Source organism: Passer montanus, unplaced genomic scaffold (genome assembly GCF_014805655.1).
Source record: "Passer montanus isolate IOZ18808 unplaced genomic scaffold, ASM1480565v1 scaffold61, whole genome shotgun sequence".
Lineage (NCBI taxonomy): Eukaryota > Metazoa > Chordata > Aves > Passeriformes > Passeridae > Passer > Passer montanus.
Genome location: NW_024371149.1, coordinates 3,815,117 through 3,837,339, shown reverse-complemented (window position 1 = coordinate 3,837,339; position 22,223 = coordinate 3,815,117). Strand labels below are relative to the sequence as shown.

The window sequence follows — 22,223 nt, the reverse complement described above, 5'->3', positions numbered from 1 at the left end:
GCCTAAAGACAGAATTTTCCTAAGACATTAGGACTAGCTTCCCTGCATTTAAAAAAAACCCATAGTTTGTCTAATAACCAAAACAAGCATGGTCTAAAAGGCTTAACAACTCACCTTCAAATTCCACCAGAAACAGGGCAGCATGCTTACAGCTTACGCATTTAATGCTGATAGAGGAGGGCTCATACAGTCTGGACCTCTGAAATTCACCATGTCACACAATACTCCAGACACACTGCAACATTACTGCATCCATACCCTAAAGGCACTACTGGTTTGGTTGTGAAAAACCTAACATGCTTGCTGTACTTACTGCATTCATCCCTTTCCTTTGTCCAGAACAAAGCTTTCTGGAGCAACGGAAGGCCAGAGCTACATTATGGCAGTAAAGTCACCTCAACTACATTCCAACAGTGCTTTCTGCCCTTTCAATGGTCAACCATGTCCCACACAGAGACAAAAGTGGTATTAGCTAGCTGACAGCTAGAGAGATTACCTGCATTAAAGAATAATCCCAAGAAACATTATAAATGCTGAAATTTCATCATTAATGTTGAAATCCCAAGTTCAAATGTGCTAATTGATTTCACTGAAGTAACAGATACTTTATAGTTTTCAGATCACTTAACACTATATCTTGTGTGGATGTGATGGGAGAGAAACTGCATTCTGTATTCAAGTAATTCAAACTCAACTTTGCAGCAACACTATTACTAAATAATTAATGCTTTCTCATAGCCTCAGATTAGATTAACACTATACTTCCAGACATGATGTTTTCCTCCTTTTTCTACTCAATAGTGCTGAAAATCAGAGAGCAAAGGCAGTCTGGATCCCAACTCTGAAGTTTTCTACCTTCTTCTTCTTTGCAGACAAAACATAATAAATAATTTTTAGCTAGACAGCAACTTCGAAGAGCTATGTTACTAAAATATACATAATGATAAATATATTTTAAAATTTTACACATTAATTTTAGAAATAAAATAATGAAATTAATTTTAACTCTAATGATTTGGTCTACTTAACTCTCACATAATTTGGTAGCTAGAATATAGAATTATAGAATACAGAATTATAGCTAGAATATAGAATATAGTCACCATATTTCTATATGGTATACAGAAATATAAAGGTTAAACTTTTACGGAAGACATGCTGTTTTCTTACACAACAAAGAAATTAAGCCTGTAAAATTCAGTCTTCATTATGAATCTGGGTTAGTCTTTCTGCAGTAATTTGAAATGCTTTGACTTTGTCCCCACTCTCCTGTGAAGTGCTAAGTGGCTTGCAGAATATCTGTGATTGCAAGCGTTAACAGAAAGCACATTCAGAGGACCTGCTGACATCTTGGTACCTATAGCAAGAATCCTGCCCCAGTGGTTTTGTGTTCATTTTTGCCCATATTCTTCACTGCTTGCCTGAATTTTTCCAACCAATTTAGCTGACACGACCAGGCAGCATCATGAAGCAGCTGCCTGCCACTGGATGCAACCCAGCCTCCTCCCTGTGTGCCAGGTGCCAGCTTTGCTGCCTGACCTCCCCTCAGCTGAGAGGGGCATGGAGAGCTGTGCAAACTCACCAGTATCACCCCACCCCTCCCAGGAGGGCAGACCTGATCATCGTTCTCTTCCTCAGCCACACAAGGTGGCAGTTTGACAAATGCACTGGTCATTTCAGCTTCAGGACACCCAGGGACATGGCCCTTGGTCTCACGCCCTGGTGTCCCTGTGCTCAGCCAGGCTGTCCCTGGGCAGCAGTGCCACAGGCTGTGGGTAAGGGTTATCAAGTTTTCTGCTACCCTCACTCAGCTCCTCCTCAGAGTTAAGACAGGGTGACTGTTTTCTAATTCCTGCATACATAAACTAAGGACCCAATTTTTGTCCTCTCATCCGAATGCCAATTTCCCAAAGCATTCAGAGAGGAAGACTCCACAGATGAGCTACAGGCAAGGATCCTGTGTTCAAGAGACCAACATTAGGAGCTGCCAGAGAAACTTCAGTGCCCTGTTTGGTTTCTGTCTTTCTGTTCTTCCTCTTTTACAAGAACAAAAGGACAAGCAGCATTATCACAGGAGATGAGACTGGGTGGGACATTAAAATCCTAAATTTGTCTTTGTGCACTGGTCCATAAACAGCAGAAATTGGTTCAAAGAATCTTTGAGACAGTGAGAATTCTTTATGTACTCTCTGGGAGTGAGCCAGACATCGTCCTAAATGCCAGGGAATTCAAGGGTAAGGCTGACTTCAGTCCTTTACTCCACTTTTACCTTGATGTGGTTACACATTCCGGAACTCCATCCGGAAAATGGGAATCACATTACACAATGATACTGAGCATCAATGCCTGTACAGCACTTTGTGAATGTATCAGAATGAATTGGTATCCTGGTGTTACCTGGGTAAAACACAAACTTCAAAACAGTGATAAGGGTGGGACTGCCACCACTTGCTGCTCTACTGCAAACATTCCAGGGAACCAGATCTGAGACAGACAGAAAGTCAAAAATTCTCCATGAGTTCTCAAATAGCAGAAGATCTGTAACTCAGCTTGGTTTGCTGACAACATAAAGGCTGCTCCATGAAAATTCTCTTCCCTTCCACTGCATTTTCCAGGCTATCATATATTTCTTTTCCTTCACTGCTGTTATTTGCATTGAAACGGGAATCACATTCATTCAACAAGAGCCACCTTGGAGGTTAAACTACAGGCAGTGACATTTAATTTATTGAAAAGGGGGAAGACAGAGTTTATTTTAGGTCAAACTGCTTATATGAAGAATCACCTTGGACTCTGCAAATACTCTGCTATGAATACAAATAAAGAGGACATATGAGTCCTCTCATACGTTTTTATGGGAGAGTTCCACTTACCCCACAATGCTAAACAGAGTAGTCCACCAACTGATGTAGCATCTGCTGGATGAATCAATGCCATGAATGCTTCCACCTCAGAAGTAACACTATCTTCTACCCTCTGCTCCTTATAGAAATACAAACCAAACAAGTGGGAGACTCTGGAGGTTTGTATTATGTGCTCTCCCACACTCCCCATCTCTCTCCCCAGGAAGACTCTTTGGCCTTTACACAAATATATTCTGCATTTGAATTTTCAGTATCAAAATAATTTACTTTTTCTGAAATGAAGCACACAATATAAAGTGGTCACTAAGCACTACAAAAAGGCTGAAAAGCTACAACACACTAAAGTAGAGAGAGGTAAATGTTTCCATTTGGGTTTTTTCAGTTCCAAAAAGGAGGGTCTCTGCATAATCTCAGCTCATATAAGGGGTATGAAAAAGCAAGACTACACTATGTTCATACAATACCTAATGCCACAGCCTTTTGTTTGGAAGAAGGCATCACATTGACTGAAAGCAGCTTTTCAAATAGAAAGCTACAAAACCAAATTCCTTTGAGGAATATTTTGCATTAAAAATGGCTTCATAGTTGCAGCGAAATATTCCAGCACCAGCCATATTCTAAGAACAATGTGTGCTCCCTCTCCACAAGTCCCTGGGCTGGGCTTGCTGACTCTATAGTGAGTTTGTTATTGCTCTAAGAGAGCATTAGATAATGAAGAGCTCAGAGTTTTCCTTTCACTTCATGCCTGGGCTCATCATAATGTGTGCAAGCAGGCTCAGTCTGCAGACCTTCCTTCTTTACATCTTCCCCCTCCTATTTTCCAGCAACCCAACATTTTTCACAAATGAGCACTATCAAGTGTTTCTTTTGAAACAAGGTTAAGAAATCACCTTCTTTAGAGCGTTGCAGAGAATAAGACAAAGTTCCCAGCTTTCAAACATAGCTGAATGCTTTTACTACTGCACCAGGCGACTCCATCATGAAGCATCAGAAAACAGGCGCCCCACAGAGTGAGAACTGCTCTAATACCTGCTCCTGTCCAGCTCTGCTCTACAAGCGGCACTTCACCCTGCTGGAAGAAAAATTCAGCAAGGTCCAGGTGTGAAAGGAGGTACAGCAACAGGGACATGTCTGTGTCCCAAGTGGTAACACCAGGCTGAACAGGGGCCTTGCAATGTGAGCTTAACTGTGCCTTGAGGCAAAGGGCTGCTGTGTTCCTGAAACACCTCTGACATACTGCAGCATTTTACTGTGCCTAACGTGGTTCTTGCACAGGAAGGACAGCAGTAGGGTTAATAAGGGTACATCTAAGGTGAACAGTTAATACAGCATTTCAAATGGTTTAAAAAAATAGAGAAAGTTTATATTGAAAGATCATTTGTATTTTTTAGTAATTTCCTTCATCAAAGCTGAAAAGCCACATGGGAAGCTGTCTGACAATTCCAGCAGTGAAGTGAGATCCAAGATTTTTGAGTTAGCAGCAACCCTTCAACAGGGTTCATTGGCTCTCTTTTGGTTAAGCACTCCTATCAAAATATGCCTTTTCTTTATATCTTCGGGATTCTTGAACAGGATGGCTTATGGAAAGGCCACATCCTAAAACAATATGGAAAAAAACTCACTGCAATTTTATCTAACCTGAAGTATATGACATCACTTAAACAGAGACCATCACCCTTCCTCATCCTTTATGAGCTGAATTTGGGGAGTGAAGGGGAAGGGTAGAGAAGGTAATTGCAAACTGTGTCTCCTCTTCCACACAGCCACATTCCCGAGGGCAGGTTTTAGATAGCAAGAGCTACATCTACACTGTTGCTTACAATGCAGGCTAACCACCTAACTTATATTTGTCACTTTAAGATGAAAAACCAAAGACCATTAAGAAAAGAGGCCTTGTGAAAAGTCTCAAGTCTATACTCCAGGCCATGCTTTTGCTTTCTACATCTGCAGCGTCTGGTCAAATTTCAGAAGCATCTGTACTATCGACATGAATGTGACTGGTTAATAAAAGAATATTTTCAAAGACCCAAATTCTGTTTAATGTGCCTCGACCAGGAGAATGGCAGCTACATGTCAGCTCGAAGATCAAGAAGTTTCTTAATGACCAGAAAAACCCTCAGTCTTCCAAGTGAATCTTTTTTCTTGAGAAACTAAAAAGATAATGGAAATCAAACGCACTGTTAACCAACGGATCATAACTTACTAGTCTGTGGTTAAAGGAAAAAGAATATCTATAAAAATTTCCATTTCTAAGCTTTCATCTTGCTAAATATTAACTAAGCAGAACTAGCTTTGCCCTTGAGATGCAAATGAGAATTTGGATTGCTGTGTGACAAAACACTAATAATTGTGATTTAGTCCTCAGAAAAGATATAAGGCATCATCTGATTTTTTAAATGTTCTCTGTAATGGGTCTGATCTTTACAGTGATTTCATCAATTGCCAATATTGCTGATATCTCTTCATCTACCAGTCTGGTAGCCAAGACATAAATGACAATGAAGGTTCAAGGAAGTATCTATTTATAGTGCATCATGAGCAGTAGCCTAGGCAAAGGCATGCACAGCTACAACCACCTTCCCTGTGCTACTCAAGTGCATTAATGAGCCACCAATTCATCACAGGCCAGATTTCATCCTCCTCCAGCACATTTCAGAACCTGAATTTGACCCAGCAGCAAGGTTAGATGCAGAGACATTCTGTGAGGAGAGAAAAGGGGAGCAGGGGGAGGCAGAGAAGAAGGAACTAACAAAGAGCTTAATGAGCAAGGAGCTATAGCAGGCATATCAGTATGAGATACAAGCCCTGCCAACTCCACTTAGTGTACTGCCTAATACAGTCACTGAATAGCAGCTCCTCCATCCTCCTCTCAAAGCATTGTCCTTGCAGATAATGACTGGTTAACAAGCAGTCAAACAGCAAGGCATGAAAGAAAACAGTGTTTTCTTGTAACAACCTAGGTAGCACTTAGACAAGGAATAGTGAAGATAGGCACAAAGATTCAAATTCCTACCTTTAAAAGTGAAATCCTTACATGCAGTTACTCTATCCAAAGGGGTCAGAGAGTCAGCAACCCAAGGAAAAGCCAAATGGAAAGCAAGAAAGCCTGAGAGCTGGTCTTCACAAAAATCATACAGTGAGCTGGCCTTTCTGGGGAAGGGCAGCTGGGCTGCACAGTTGGTAGATGGCTAAACCATTAGTACCAGTGGCTGCCTTCCCTTTGCTCAGTGTTGCCAAAATCTCTCACATGTTGTGAGCCTAAGGATGCTGTAATTTTAAGCACAGGCAAATGGAGAAAAATGTAAATAGATTCATGCTACTAAAAAGAGCACATTAGTGCTGAGCATAAGCACCATTAAAGACTAGCAGCTACACCATTCTGCAGCTACAGGTAGGTGGTGGGCAAAGCACAGTCCCACATAAACAGTCCAAAAGCACAGCTCCCTTCCCCCCAGAAACTATCTTGCCTTGCAGCTCTTCTCTGAAAAGCTTCCCTGTCACTCCCTGAAATCTCAGGAACAATGAGAGGAAAGTAAGGAAGATGGGTGCAAAGGAAAGCATGGTCCATTGCTCAGCTTCTCATGGCACACGGCAGATTCGAGATGCTCCTCAGGGTGGGAACAGCTCCATTCCTTCCTCCTGTTACACACTGTGCATCGAATCACGGTGGGGCGTTGAGCTCCGTTTGCACGGCAGACAATGGGATCTGGCAGCAGTTCAAAGACATTTATAGCAAAGTGACTGAACAAGCTCACTGCTGGCGCAGGCAGCGAGGAGCAGAGCGCCCCACTTTCCTCCCTGCCACTACTCAGGCTGCAAAGGCAGGTGCTGCAGCATGGGCAGCCAGCTCTCCTTTTGTTCCAGTGGCAAGAAGATCAAGGAGGAAACTGGAAAGGTACCACCACCAAGAACAGCAGCACCTAAAGCCACATCAATAAGGTAGAGGGAGGTGGGGAGTGAGTGGGGGAAGAGGGAGAGGGAGGCAGAGAAGAGAGAGGCTGGCAGGCAGAGGGAGAGCAAGCAGGCAGGCAAAGAGGGAGAGCAAAAAAAGGGAGCCCACAGACAGCAGTGCCTGGCACCCTGACAGCCTGCTGCCAGAGTTCATCTTCTGAAGCTGTCACGGGTTTATGGATGCTTCTAGACTGACAAGCTGACAAGATGAGAGAAACTACACTCAGAAAATGTATTTGGCAGCAGTAAATTGCTTCTCTTGCTCTAATGTGGTTTGCAGTTTCACTCAGGGAGCTGATCTCATTTGGGGCGGTGCAGGGAGCAAATCAACTGTGTATATTCAGACACTATTATTGGAATCTGGAGACTGGAATAAATCTACAGAGGGACAAAGAAAAATCACCTTCTTGTGCACCACTAATAAAAAATTAACATGTTAAAAGAACAAATACATAAATCTCAGATTATGCTCTGTCCCTGTGTAAGCGCTTTTGGTAGCAATGGTTGGGGGGTGGGGCAGGAGCTAAACTCTGGCACAAGAGGGGCTCTCTACTTCAAAAGGTAACAGGAAACGGTGCTGTAAGAAGTGGAGGCAGGAAAGGAGGCACTTCCTACCACAGCAGAATACTCTGCTCTTCAAAGATGCAATGCCCCAGGTATGCTCAAAGTTGTATCCTTTCCCAGTCAGGGTTTGGGAGTAGAGGGTTTTCAGACAGGATGACATACTAGCACATATCTCTAGAGGAGTTCCTATGACAGGAGCTGACAGTGCACAGCCAACACTTCTGTAGTAAGACAGGGTGACCTTAATGCAATGGAATGTTACAGGGCAGTAGAGAGCACTCTGGAAGAGGTCTGGATCTCACTGATTCATCATGTTATAAAGTGAAAAAAACACCTCCTTAAAATTTTATCCTGACAATAACAAACTAAAAACTAAAATCAGAAACAAGGGTCAAGTACCAGGCTCTTGGGCTTACCTACTATGATTTAACCTGCTTTTGTAGAATGCCCAGCTTTAAGGTCTGCCTCAAAGATATTTCCTATTGTCTCATTGTTTTGGCAGGACCAAAAATTAAAAAACCTGGAAGGTAAGGTAGAAAATGTTTTAAAATGTTTATTAAGAGTAAATTAATTTCCTTTTGAATTAACAATAAAACTCATTCAGAATAGGCACACAACAGGTATTCTTTCTGCCCTACAGTGGCACAAAGATTTGCTCAGTGTTTTTTAATCCTAGAAGATATATTACAAAAACATTATATTACCTTATATTACAAAAAAAAAGCACAAATTCTTCATTCATTTTTTTAATATGAAAACTGAAAAAAGCACTGAAGTCTTTCAGAAAGGAAAGCACACAACCACAAAGATATTTATTGCTAAGCGGTGAATAAAAGACGAGGTGCTGAGGGATAAGGATTACACACATAAAACTAGAGCTGCTGTTCTAATCAATCAATGAAAGATAAATGGAAGTTGAGCACCTTTGAAAAATGCTCTTTCCACATCTAAGAGAGGAGACAATTCTCTGTTTTGCCTTATTAAAAAAAAAAATCACATCTCACATACATGTCATGCTACAATGCAGCACTACGAATCTGCAAGCCTCTTTGTGAACTGCAGATGGATAATGCTGACAAATTTTCATAGTATCATAACCTAAAACCATTAAATTTTTTAGCTTCCATGTATGCCAGTAAACAAACCCTTTCCATTCAAGCTGCAGTATGCAAACAGCAGATGTTGGAAATCTCTTGATACTCCACTAATCAGAAAGACGACAGAAAATTCTGACTCCACACAACAAAGAACCAGTTTTTAGAATAACTGAGATTTTCATGATAGGTTTCCACCATACACTTAATACACCTTTCTCCAGTCTCCAGTGTTTTACAGAGATTCAGGCTTACTGAACACTTGCTGGTAATCTTTTCTATATCTATTAGTTTAAAAAATATTAGAAAGTATGGTTTATGATGAAGTGCCAAGTAAGAATTATGAACACAAGTTCTTCAGTCACACACACACACACCCCATCCCCAGTCTACCCTGTTCAAAGATCTTGTCCCCCAGGGCTCTGTCCACCATCTCACTAATTCAATTTACCATATTTACAGCTGGAGACAACACAAAGGGTATAATGTAGCCAGTACCATAAATCTTGAAATTCTCACTGAAGCCAGTGAAGACCAAACACATTTGTGTGTAAATTCCCATGAAAAAATACCAGCAAAGATAGATTACTATTGAGGTACTTAAATAGTGCACTTACTAACTGAAAAAAAATTATTTACTTTGAGTTTCTTCATTCTTCCTCACCCAAATATTGAGACAGAATATATATTACCTTAACTCTTTTAAAAAAGATACTGGGGCACAATTCAGATTTTCTAGGGATCACCCAGAGAGAAGGTAAAACTTCTCATACACCTTAGCAGCTGTGGAAGGGATAGAAGATTCAAGGATGCACTTAACCCAGCCAATATCTGCTTGTTAACAGAAGAACAGTTTACTCTCCTGAATTTCCTCTTTAACTAAGGATAACAGAGATCCACCCCAAAGCATAAGGAAGACTATGATTAAACCCCACAAGAGTTTATTACCTTAACAAGCCATGAGAACACTTCCAGAACGGAGGTGGGGATTGGACTGAGAAAGGAGACTGACTTTGCAGACTTGAGTAGGTACAATCCCTTCAGCTTCAATCAACTCACTTTATTTGCATGTATTTTGGTAAATTTCTAGCTGGCATGAATGTTCATGTCGCCAATGGTGAAATCTACCCTACCTGAAATTCAATCAAATATACAGCTATGTCATATTATCTTTTTTTTTCTCCTGGCACTGAAATAGAAAACAAGAGTCGTTCTTGAAAAGGTCCTTGCCATTCTGGTTGTAGTTGATGTTGGAATTTAGAGGGGAAACAAAACAAAGCAAAACAAACAGCAAAAGGTTTGTATCTCAAAAACACACCTCTGTCTCTAACAGCAAGAGACAAGTGAACCACTATCCACCCCATTTGGAATGAACGCCTATCCAGCGAGGCTACAATTTCTGAAGCCAGAATAAATATGTGAATGAAAGCGCTTTTCTTTTCCTACAGTGAAACAAAGAGGCTTTGTTATTGGTATCAGTTTATAATTAAAATTTGTGTGAGATGACAGTAGAGGGAACAAGCAACCTTTCATCCCACTAAGGAACAAAAGGTGTCAGTACCTGAGGGCACCATCAGCCTTTGATGACATGGACTACTCTCAAGTGGACCTCCATGCACTCCCTTTGCACCCTGCTTTAAGGCTGGGCCTGGCCCCCTGCTCTCTACCTGAGCTTTGCTGCAGGAATACCTGTCTGCAGCCCTGCTCTGACTTCATCTCCTGCATTGACAAAGATCCCTCATATACATGGCGTAACTTGAACCCAGTTCTCTTTGGCCCCCTACCTGAGCTTTGCTGCAGGAATACCTGTCTGCAGCCCTGCTCTGGCTTCATCTCCTGCATTGACTTAGGCTGTAGGAAGCTCTTCTTCTGGAAAGATCCCTCGTATACATGGTGTAACTTGAACCCAGTTCTCTTTGGCCCTCTCTCCTGGGTGGCCTTTGGACCCATGCTGCTGCTTGGTCTCCAGCCATGACTTCAACTCCTGGATGGAACCTCATTGCTCCATCTCACCTGGGAGAGTCAACAAATCCTGCCACCAGCAGCCAGCTCTGCCTGCCACGCTCAGACCTGTGGAACTGTGCCCCATCAGTGGTGGCACTGCTGCACTGGGGTCACCCTTGCCTTCTGACTTGCCCCAGCTCCTAGCTCATGCTGTACCCTCACAAGAGGCTGGTGCATAGTGGTTGCAGGAACAAATTTAAAATTCAATGGAAGCAATATTCATCTCTTAACTGTCAACTGCCCAGGTCTTTTCTGGGAAGCCCTCCAAGTTGTCCATAATCAAAACCTAAGTTGATTTCTGAAGCCTTTAACATGGCCTTCAGACAGACCTTGGCAGTTTGGTGTGGGCCTTGGACCAACAACTTTAATACCAGATACAGAAAATAAAATCTGAGAGACCAACAGAATTTTGTAATATATTAAGCACATGAATCATTTTGTGAAAGAAGGTGAAAGAAAGGAAGAATATGCATCTACATTTATAGAAGAAAACCTAACAATAACGTGTTACTTTTCATCTTCCATGTTAAGGGAGGGGGAAAGCTCTTAATGTATTGAATGCAGCATTCCCCAACCATGATATTCATTTAAAATGCATGATGAATAAGGTAAAAAGGGTCAGAGTTAAGCCACTCAATTGACAAACAGATGATACATCCCAAAGGGAGGAACATGCCCCCACAAAGCACCCTAAGTCATGCCTTTCTGCTTTGTAATTAATTTTTTTTTCTGTTCAGCTGTGCTCACATTTCTTATCTCACAGATCTCCAAGGCCCACTTGGGGATGAAGTAAGCTTATATGGAGGAAAGGATAAAGAGGTTAGTGGTATGGCTATGCAGGTTGCTAGTCTTACATGCTCTTTACACTTCACAGGGCTTATAATTTCAGATAGTTAATTAATTTTTGTATTAATCCTTAACACTTGACATACTCATCTTCAGCAACAGCCAATCCTTAAAAATGATGTAAATTGTAACGAGCAAAAATCCACTATGAATGTGCCAGTTCTCAAACTTCAGATCAATAAGCTAATTAAAATGTTTTCTAGTGCTGTCCAAGCACTAGAATTCACCCCCATTGAATACATATGGCACAGTGTCATGAAGACACACCATTCAAATAAACTAGCACACCTCTGGAGGTGTTTCGATGACAGCACCTCTTTGATAATATTAGGTCAATTCCACAAAGTTTCAAAGGAACTGGTTTACTGCAACCTGCTCCAGACATGAAGAACTGGTGACTGCAAAGGTGACTGACCTGGCAGACAAATCCTTATTAGAACCAACTAACAAAACAGACACAGTTAGGAACCAGAAAAAGTTAAAATATAATAGAAAACAAGTTAGTTGCCCCTCTATTTCTGCTACAACTGAACAGAGCTGAGATATCTCACAGGAAAATAAAGACTTTTGGGAAAATAAATGTCTTTTGAAAAGTATGCTACAGGCATTTTGGCACGCACTTTCTGTAATTTAACTGTGGGATATTACTGGCATAGGCAGGAAGCATTAAGATATTAGTCTTAAGCAGTAAGTATTGCTAAGGATGAACTAACCATGTACTAGTACAAGAAAAGCCTAAATTCCATTTTTAAATTAATAATAATAGCTTAAATTTTCCAATAACTCTGCTTTTATGTAGAGTGAAATGGATTCTGCATGGACTACCTGGCTATGTGTTCTAACTGCATGGTCCCCTTTTCATCTCCTATAATTTCTCCATTTCTGCTTTCCCATTTTCTCCCCTTTGTGTCAATGAAATCAGTGGTGCAGTAGCAATTTACTGTGGCTCTGCCTTAAGTCAAACATTGCTCTCCCTTTGCTCCTCTAGCCATGATGTCACATATACATTGACACTAGTAGAACACATGAAGCATTCCATTAATATTTTGACTCTTTCACTTATTATAAATATCTATCAGTTTCACAAGTGAAAATTACATTAAATGTCTCTGGAAGTACATCACTATTCAAGCTGAGTAGAATGCTAATGTGGTCACTATACTCATTCTACTCCATGTCAAATTTTTGTATAACTTATTCTTTTTAAAATCTTGAGTTTGCAAACTTAGCTGCAGCTTCTTCTACCAGTTTACGCTTCACAAGAATGTACTGCAAGTAGAAAAACACATGTATCACACATTTCAAGTTATTTTTGTTCCTTTACTAGTCTCTCTGCAAATGTCACCTGCAAAACTGATAGAAAGTTTACAGGAGACATGATTTAGTATTTGAATCACACTGGAATGATAACAGGGCCACACCAAGTATATAGGTCATACCTCTCTTCCCAGATCCTTTTATCTAACTAAGGCCTAAGGACTCTTGTCTACGTGTCTCTAGAAAACTCAGGGTAAGGGTTGTGAAAAAGCATAAAGCTGCAGCATGAGTGGCTGTCAAAAGAAAGTGGGACCTGTGTGGAAATCAGCCCGGGAAGAAATCTTTCATTTGACAGCAGTATCAGAGCCTTAACAGGAAAATTCAGGTAAAGTTCAGCTTCTGGTTGACATACAAAGGAATTTAGTATTGTAGCATGTGTAGGGCCCAGAGAGCCCAAAGTCCTTGTTTCAGCATATCCACCTTTCCTCAACACCTCAGGTACAGTACACTGGAACTCAGCACTAAGCACCAGCTCTGCCATCTCCCTTCTATAAACCCAGGCTACTTGCCTAAGTCATGAGCTGTTCCATCCTCCCTTCTCTGCCCCCTGATTTTCTGCACAGTTAAATCCATAGGGTCTACTTATATAAATCTGAGAAATCCATACAGCACTTTTTAAGGCATGAGAAATTATTTCAATCAGATTGGGTCAGCACACATACAGAACTAAATCATCTCTGTTCTTTCCAAGAAAAAAATCTAAGAACCTTTCACTGTACCACATCATCCATCTTTCTACTGCACTGATTGTAGGAACCTCCATTACTAAAACAGGATTAACACTTTTGTAAGTATATTAGCACCTGAAAATTATAAATATTACAGGAGGTTGAATCTCTGCAAGTTTTCTGTCAACTTGGCAGAACAGTGCTTTTTTTTGCTACATTAAGAGTGCAGTATTCAAACATATATACTAAATTAACTCCACAAGAATAACCTTCCCTCACTATTCATCCAAACAGAAGTGGGGGGGGGAAGCAGGACTCCTTTCCTCCAGCACAGAATTTTGACCAATCCAGTATTTCTATTTTTAATTTTTAATTACATTTATGATATTTCCTGTGGGTTTAAGTCATGAATGCAGTTCCAGTATGCTGGGAGCAACATAAATAGTTATTCCCAAAGGGTTCTTACAGCTGTTATGCACGGGTCAGAGATTCTGTGAAACGCAACATCTGAAACTTTAAAAGCTTTTTAGCCCACATCCTTCCCATTTCTTTTCAAAGGCAGAGTTAATGGATAATGAATGACATGGCCCCAAATTTTGCCCAGAAGGTATGGAAGTCGTAACTCCATCTAAATAAAGTCAGCAGTAAGCAACCACCCAGTCCTATCACAGCATCACAGTCCCAGCACTGCATCAGAAATTCCTTCCTGATCTAAATTAACTCATCTGCCACTTTATGCTGACAACTGTGCAACTGAAGACCAGAGACAAGAAATTTTTTCCTCTGCAACTCTTTATAGAGGGATGAAAGAAGAGTGCAACTTCACACTGCAGCAAAATAGTCTAGTCTCCTCCTAATCCATGTCTCTCTTCTGACATGAGACTGCTCAGAAGGACTGGAGGCCTTCTCCTGACCAAATCTGAATATGTCAGTCCATAAAAATGCAAAAGATTGTGCACCTACCTTTGATCACCGTGTGGTGAAGGAAAATACTCATCAGTTGCTTCACTCAGGAACAAGGTTCTGTTTTAAAATAAATAAAGAGACAAAACAAAATTAAAAACAATCTTTCCCTCTCCCTCTTCCCTAACGTTAGCCTTCAGCAGTGTTGGTAAACATTTACTTAGCAGGAGCACCTTGCTCTCCACAACCAAGGTAATGATTACATTACACTACACAGGGCATGAGGACAGGCTGGGGCCATGACAACAGCCATGCTGGCAATGACTAGACAATGGCACAAGGATGCACTGCTGCAAGCTCAACTGTGCAGTGAGAAAGAGGGGGCAAGATGAGAAAGGAAAAATGCAGGGGGGAAATATCCCCCCAGTTAACAAACCAGGAACCTGGATTTAGAACCACCAATGAAAAAGAGTTCACAGAACAAGCAAATTCAGTATGAGCTGAGAGAACTGGAAATGCCAGCACAATCTGAATGGGATTTCTCACACCTGTTCATTAATATTGTTGTCTTTGAAACAACCAACAAAGCAAACTATAAGATGCTACCCTCTTTTTTCTTAGCCACAGCTAAATCAATTCAGTAAAACTTCAATGGTGTGACAAAGTCTGTGTAGTCTATTCCCAAAGCCTTCAAAATTAGGCGTAGTGTGAAATAAAAACAAGCCACCCCAAGGAGGGAGTCACACCCTCCTCCACACCTCTGCCTGGCTGGCGATCACAGGGAGGGAAGTACTTAGTGAAGCCAAGTGAAGCTCAGGAAATGTGTGTGTACACACACACACACACTGAGATGGGCACACAGAGCAGCTGGCCAGGGAGGGCATCTCTAGAGTCACTACCACCCCGAGGGAGGGCACAGGCAAGACTGCTATAATTTCACTATACCTGTTGGACAGCCTCTGAAGTCAGATCTTTCACATCAGGTACCTCTGTAGCCTTCCAGTTCACACAGACCCTGATTGAGCAAAAATTCTGACCTTTGAGTTTCCAACAATCTTTAATATCTCTACAGCCAATTACTAAACAAGAACCACACTTGCTCTGCCTGTAAATATAATGAAGCACACCCAGCTCTCTGCCTTCCTCACATAATTACAAGAGCAAAAGTTTCTCCTTTTTCCTGGTTAGATAAAAATTAGTTTAGTTAAAAAAAAAAACACCTATCCTTCTGCAGGACGCAATTTTTCTCTTTTCTTTTGATCTATAATTCTTATCTTCCTTAACTAAATAGTTTGAGAAGGCAGAATAAGAAGCCCTGCATGCCTGGCCTCCACAGATCCCAAAACACCAGGGTAAACATCAGAACAGCCAGATGAAACCACAAAACAACTAAACTACAGAAGATGTGAATGTTTGATTTCACTGTAAAAAGAATAGACAACTAAAGAAATGGTTTTTTCACAGTACAATCCTGTGAGAGTCATTGAGAAAAATAGTCAAATTAGGAAGTTAATTATTAGCAGAATTTATAAAATTTTACCCTCGTGGTAGTTGGTAAGACCCACACAAGCAGATACACCAACATCCAGCTACCAGCATTTAACAGAAGTTTCCCATAGGGATTGGTTCTCTGTTTCACTGCGAAATATCTTGCACTCTCTGGTGTAAACTATTACCAAAGTGCTGATTTGGAACAAGATACAGTATCACTGATCTAGTTGATTTTACTTTCCAGAATACAGAAAACTTGAAAAAAACCAAAAGGATTAGCAGATAGCAAATGCAGGGAGACACTCAGAGAGGAACACAAGTTTCAAATAATTTTGTTTTCAGCTTTTAAAAATGCAACTTATCCCTGCTTGCAGAAACTCAGAAAACTTATAGGAAGGAGGTGAAGAAACTGCTCTTTGCGCCAGCTTTCCACTAAGGCATGTCAAAACAGATACAAATAGAAAAGCAACAGAGCCTGGTAAGAAGGGGGCAGAGTTTAATGCTAGCTGAATGGTGTAACAGGGAATTTAAACTGAATGCAATAATTGATAAGTGATTAAATACAAAGGACAGAGCAATATTACCAACCAGACAGAAAAATCTGTCAGTAGAATGAGACTGGAATTGGCCAAATCTGATTTCACAACAAGATTTATTTTACAGAACCTCAAATTAAAGGAGCAGTTTAAAGCAACATGAAAGGGATGACAATGCTGTCATTTTCACAGAAAGCCAAGTGAGGTGGCAAAAAACTTACCTAATGATTTCCCTCCTCCATACATACTCTTGCGCCTATGTCACCCCTGAGAAGCAAACAGATCTGTATGTTTGCAAAGCCCTCAGCACAAAGTGTACATTACCACCATTATCAACAGCTGCTTAATACCAGCTCCCAAATGCTGAACAGAAGAGGCAACCCCACATTTCATCTCTAGGCATCAAAGCGTTTACTAATGGGAACGAAACTCTACCTGGCACATAATTAAAAGTGATTTTGGAAGGATGTCATTAACTCTAGAAGCATCATATCTTTTCCCATGTTTGTATTTACTTGCAAATTTACCAGCCATAACAGTGGAGTGGGAAAGCTCAGGAGCTTGTGTGCCAGCCAGGCGGGCTCCTGCAGGAGCTCCTGTTAGTCAGGGTGTGCACCGTACAGAGACTCAATAAGCAGTGACATTTGTATTCCTGACAGTTTTATTTCTTCAAACACCAGTCACACTGGAAGTTTCACTTTAGTTTTTTACTCCAGAATAAAAGCCAAATCTCAGTATAACAGATGCTGTCTGGAAATCCCATGACACGTATGAGAGCACGTGTGTGGTCCCCCTTCACCATTACAAGATAAAACAGCTTTCAGGAAAATGAGAAGAGTGCTTGGTTTTTTTAAGCATAAAGACCTTAATATTTACACTAATCAAATATAACAGGGTCCTCTTAGTCAGAAGAACAGTATTCACACGGGAGCCCAACCAGGCAGAACTATTTTCCCGTGAAGATCTTATCCTCAGTCTGGGCAAACAACCTAAGTCACACTAGCCAGACAAGAGTTCTACCCTGTACGTCTCTGTAGTAATTACACCAAAGAAACATGACTGTCCTTAGCTTAAAAATATTAATCATTTTAAAAGCCCAAAGCACAGTGAAAACATATAATGATAAAACATACACGGGGAAAAGAGCATATAGCTTGATATAGTCAAAATATACAAATATTTACAGGAATATGAGAAGAGAAAGAAATACAGAAAAAGAGAGTAGGATACAGAATAGAAAGCCCTACTTACCAATGGTAGAAATTTTAATTAATTTCTGCAAAAAAATAGAATTAGAATAAAAACCACAGCCACCTAAGGTCTTTATTTCTTCAATAAATACTTTATAAGAATTGTGCAGTTTTACAGTTCAAAGCTGCAAAAAGATGAGCAAAGACAGGGTTGGTTTTCTAGTGGTTATAGGAAGTAAGTATGGATGGACTGCAGCAATCAACCTGGAGAAAAGGAAAATATACATAGAGAAGGAGAAGAGGAAAGACAAAGCTATCTGGGAATGAGTGAAACCAAGCAACAATGATCAGAAAATATTACTGTCAGAAACTGCAAATGCTCAAGAAAAAGGACCATGCAGAAAACTGCATTCACTGCCAGAATCTCCAAACAAGTGAAAGAAATTGAAACTAGGCAGCACAGATATACTTGAAATAGTTAATTAAGGACATCGGACAACAAAACACATGAATACATTTACCTTAACATGTTTTTATTTGACACTACACCTGAAATACTGCATCCAGCTCTGGAATATCCCGTACAGGAAGGACATCAACCTGTTGGAGCAAGTCCAAAAGGTGGGGGACCACCAAGATGTTTAGAGGGATGGAGCACTTTGCTATGAGCAAAATCTAAGAAAATTGGGACTGTTCAGCCTGAAAAAGAGAAGATTTGGGGTGACCTAATTGTAGTCTTCTGGTACCTGAAGGAAGTCCATAAGAAACATGGAGAGAGATACTTAAAGGGCATGTAATGACAAGACATGGGGGCATGGCTTCAAACAAAGTAGGTTTAGATTAGATAGTAGGAGGAAATTCTTTACTGTGAGAGTGGTGAGGCATTGGAACAGGCTGCTCAGAGAGGTTGGGGATGTCCCATCCTTGGAAGTGTTCAAGGCCAGGTTGGATGGGGCCCTGAGCAACCTGGTCTAACGGAAGGCGTCCCTGTCCATGGCAGAGGGGTTGGAATGAGATGATCTTTGAGGCCCCTTCCATTCTGTGATTCCATGATAGTTCCTCTATTACTCATTCACATACATCCAGCAGAATTGGTTTAGGAAGGGAAATGTTTTCTGAGACACACCGAACCTCTCAAGCGAATTTGTATTTTTCACAAGAGAAAGCAGTCTAATTTTCAAAGTTCTAGATCTGATTCCTTAAATTCCTTCTCTCCCTCTTGTATGAGGGTTGTCTTCAACGTATTTCACCAGCAAAATTTTCACAACAGAAGAAAAAGGCAGAGCCATCTGATGAAGGAGAAACATCAAGGTCACAGTACCCAGCCTGCCAGAGCTCAAGAAGTGTCTGGCTAACATTCTCAGGCCCTATGATGTGATTCTTGGGGCTCTCCTGTGCAGGGCCAGGAGTTGGACTTCGATTATATTTGTGGGTCCCTTCCAACTCAGAATATTTCAAGGTTTTATGATCACTTTGATAATGTTAAGCAAATGGTTTAGCACAGTTCATCATTCATCCATGCCCTATTTCAGATCTTGCATGTGCTTTCGGGGCATTGCCTTGCCTGTACACAAAGGAAAGGATTCCACCCTAAGAGCCTGTTCTTGGCATGAAGGGCAGGAGGCCCAGGCCCTCTCTGCCATCAGCATGACTGTGCCTGCTTGCAACCATGCTGCTCTGAAATGCCCACGACCCCAACTGCTTCATCAGTCTGATTTTCAGAAAGGCCAATGCAAGCAGTGAAGTGTTAAAAGAGTAATGCTGTCTTTGCCTCTGCCCTTTTCTCTCCTGCTATCAGCTTAGCTGTATGCCACTGGACAAGCAAAAAAGCAAACCAACTGCAATTAAGGTCAATGGGGAAAAAGCTATCAGTAGCCTTCTTCCCAGTGCTGCAACTTAGCAGCTAAAATCATGCTACTTTTGTGAGAAGAAATTTGTAAAGAAAGGGGGAATGACTACAACATTACGAAAAGATCTCTCCCAGTTCTCATTTGTTCTTGCTCTCATCGGGTGGTAGGAAGGAAGAGCCTTCTCAGCTGATTAAACTCCATTGCTACTCTTCCCTCTTCCCCTCCACTCCCACCCTTTGTTTGTGACTGTTCCTTAACCAGCAAAGAAGAGTCTTGAAGAAGGATCAACTATGATTTATGTATTAGATAGATAAATCTTGACTGACTGTCAGTTTCCATCCTGCCACAGAGCCACTGCCTCCTGGCAGCAATGCTGTAATTAAGTTGATGGCATTGAGTATTCTCTGAATTACTGGGTTAAAGTAGTACAGCACTGTATGTAAACCTTTCACCCCATTCAGATAATTTAAACAATTCTGCTAATGGCTTGTTTAGGCTAATCCTCCTCAAAGCATTCCAAATTAAGAGCACCCAAAAGGACCAAAGACACCAAGTTTGGTACTTGTCTTTCCCTGCTCCCAGTAAACCATGGCTCACACAGTCAAACCAATGCCTTATCCCTCTGCACCTGCATTGCTATCTTAAGAAAAATAGCATTAAAAAAGTAGCAAACAAATAACCAGATTTATGAAAGACAATCAAGTGTTATGTTTCTAGACAGCCTGAAAACACCTAGGTGCCCAAATCCCACAGGAATGAACTCAATGTCAACCAAAATCTATGTAAAGGTTTTGTACCTAAATGGTAACCACCAGTGAAGCTGACAGCTACCATGGAGAATTTGAAGAGGAAGAGAATTACTTGCTTCTCTCATTTTATTCTTCTATTAAATAAAGAAAACTAAGCCAGAAGCCTGTCAACTTTATGTTTTTCCTTTATCACTGTCAATATTTGATCTGGACAGTGTTGCCTCTTCAGGCTGCTTACGCTTACTTTTATCTCTGTCTTTTAACATAAATTATGTGCACTCCACATTGCAGAGTAGATTCCTCCAATATCTCACATGCTGCTGGAAGAAGTATAAACAGCTCCTTGCTTAACCTCGTGCATGGGCCTATAACGATATGAATCTGCAATTCTAAATTATGACTCACCCCCCACTAAGAAATGAATCCAAACTAGATTAACATTGTTCATTTTTATAAAGGAGGAAACCAATAAAGCCAAAAATCTATACACAAATATAACATATAAAACACATTTGGTATGATGACAAAGACACGCTGCAATAAAGAAAATGGAGTTTTGCCCATAATTCAATGTAAATCTGCTGTTTAAGCAACTTTCTTCATATGCACTTTGAAGTTCATAGTAGTAACCTCCAAGATGCCCAGAAAGTGGCAATACCAGAGCTGGCTGTACAGAAAATAATGTATAATAAAAATAAATACTCAATCCAATAAACCAAGTAAAAAAAAAAGATAGTTTTCCTGTATACAAACACACAGAGCTGAATGAAATCCAAATCTGGAAGGATAAGTATAGTATCTTGAAGCAAGATACTATAAATTGGGCAAGACTTGTTGCAGATTGCCTGCATCCACACCTGTTTTATTTCAATACATGGAGTAGAGAAAACAGGTTAAAAAAAAAAATCATGCTTTTAGGGGAGTGAAGGGAAAGAAGAAATTAAAACTTCCTACCCAATTACTTTTTACGTGCTTCCTTAGTGTTCAGCCCCAAATTCAGCTCAGCCAATGCTCAGAAACAGACATATCTTCAGAATTTTCCTCACATTTCAAGAATTATAGCCTTCTTTCTCTTTCCACAGAGTCTTCTCAAACTCTGCTCCTCACTGCTACTACTTTACAAAATGCCCAAATACCTGACTGCTGATGATTAAGACTGCAGGTGCAGTCAGTTGATGAGGAATACACAAATGTTGAACAGACTGTTCCCTCCTCCCTTGGGGCTCCCAATTGTCACTGAGATGGACTGTATAAATGCTCAAACCATCACCAAACCTTCCCACATATGGAAACAGATACCTGATCCACCCAGAGAAGTCTCCACTACCATACATGCTTGTTTGGGAAGTATATTTAAATACACTATTTTACTCTATCATTCCTTTATGTTTTCTGACTTGCAGAGGTAAAACAATCTGCTGCACATACCTATTTTGAAAGACTACAAATGATGCAGTTGCTTCATTTGTTCAGCTGCAGTTACTGTACATTACGCCTGGCAAAAAAAAAAATCTTTGCATAAATCAGTAATCATGAGACAATAATACAGATTATGGCTACTGAGAGAGCATGCCAGAACAATCTGAGGACAGCATTATCAATTCTTTCAATGCTAAAGGTACAAGGACTTGGCTGCATAATTTTACTTGATTTTTTTAAAGTCAATAATCCGACTGTGGTTGAATTGTAAGGAAGAATGGCATCTGAAAAAAAGATGATCAACCAACCTGAGTTCAAGGAACACCACAAATGCTTTGAGATTAGCAGTCAGAAAAGCCTGCAGATTCTCTAGGACACTGGGTAATGAACAGGGAGAAGTGTCAGTACTTACAGACTGACTCATGGAAACACAACTAAAGCAGCTCTGTGTGGCATTGTTTGAGAGCCACTGACCCAGAAAGGCACTAAAGTAAAGCTGTACATAACACTCCCAGTGCAGGCAGCACTCAGCTCTGTGCTGTTCTACCGGAAGGGAAACACTGCATGAAGCTCCACTATTTCATAGTTCACATAAACAGCTAAAGGAGCTTTTGTGCTTGCAATGAAATGAAAATTTCTGCTCACCTTCTTAATTTCCTTTCATATCTCAAATTAAAAGCTCTCTGCTGCCATCCTTCTTTCTCTTCTCCTGTCTTATTCTATCTTTTCACAGTAATTCTGAGTCAATCAGATTAAATTCCCTGTGTTTTCATTCAA

General features: G+C 40.6%; 1 protein-coding gene across 6 annotated transcripts in view; it reads right to left on the bottom strand.

Moving 5' to 3' along the window:
• Positions 1–22,223, bottom strand: part of NDST2 (N-deacetylase and N-sulfotransferase 2) — a 126,697-nt gene that overhangs the window by 36,713 nt on the left and 67,761 nt on the right. For 4 of the 6 annotated variants that reach the window (XM_039727264.1, XM_039727266.1, XM_039727265.1 and 1 more), the window contains one exon: positions 14,272–14,331. The gene's annotated coding sequence lies outside the window, so the exon portion shown is untranslated. Of the gene's footprint in view, positions 1–14,271; positions 14,332–15,156; positions 15,206–16,459; positions 16,506–22,223 lie in introns of those variants that run through there. The other 2 variants (XM_039727267.1, XM_039727268.1) reach the window with 2 other exon arrangements.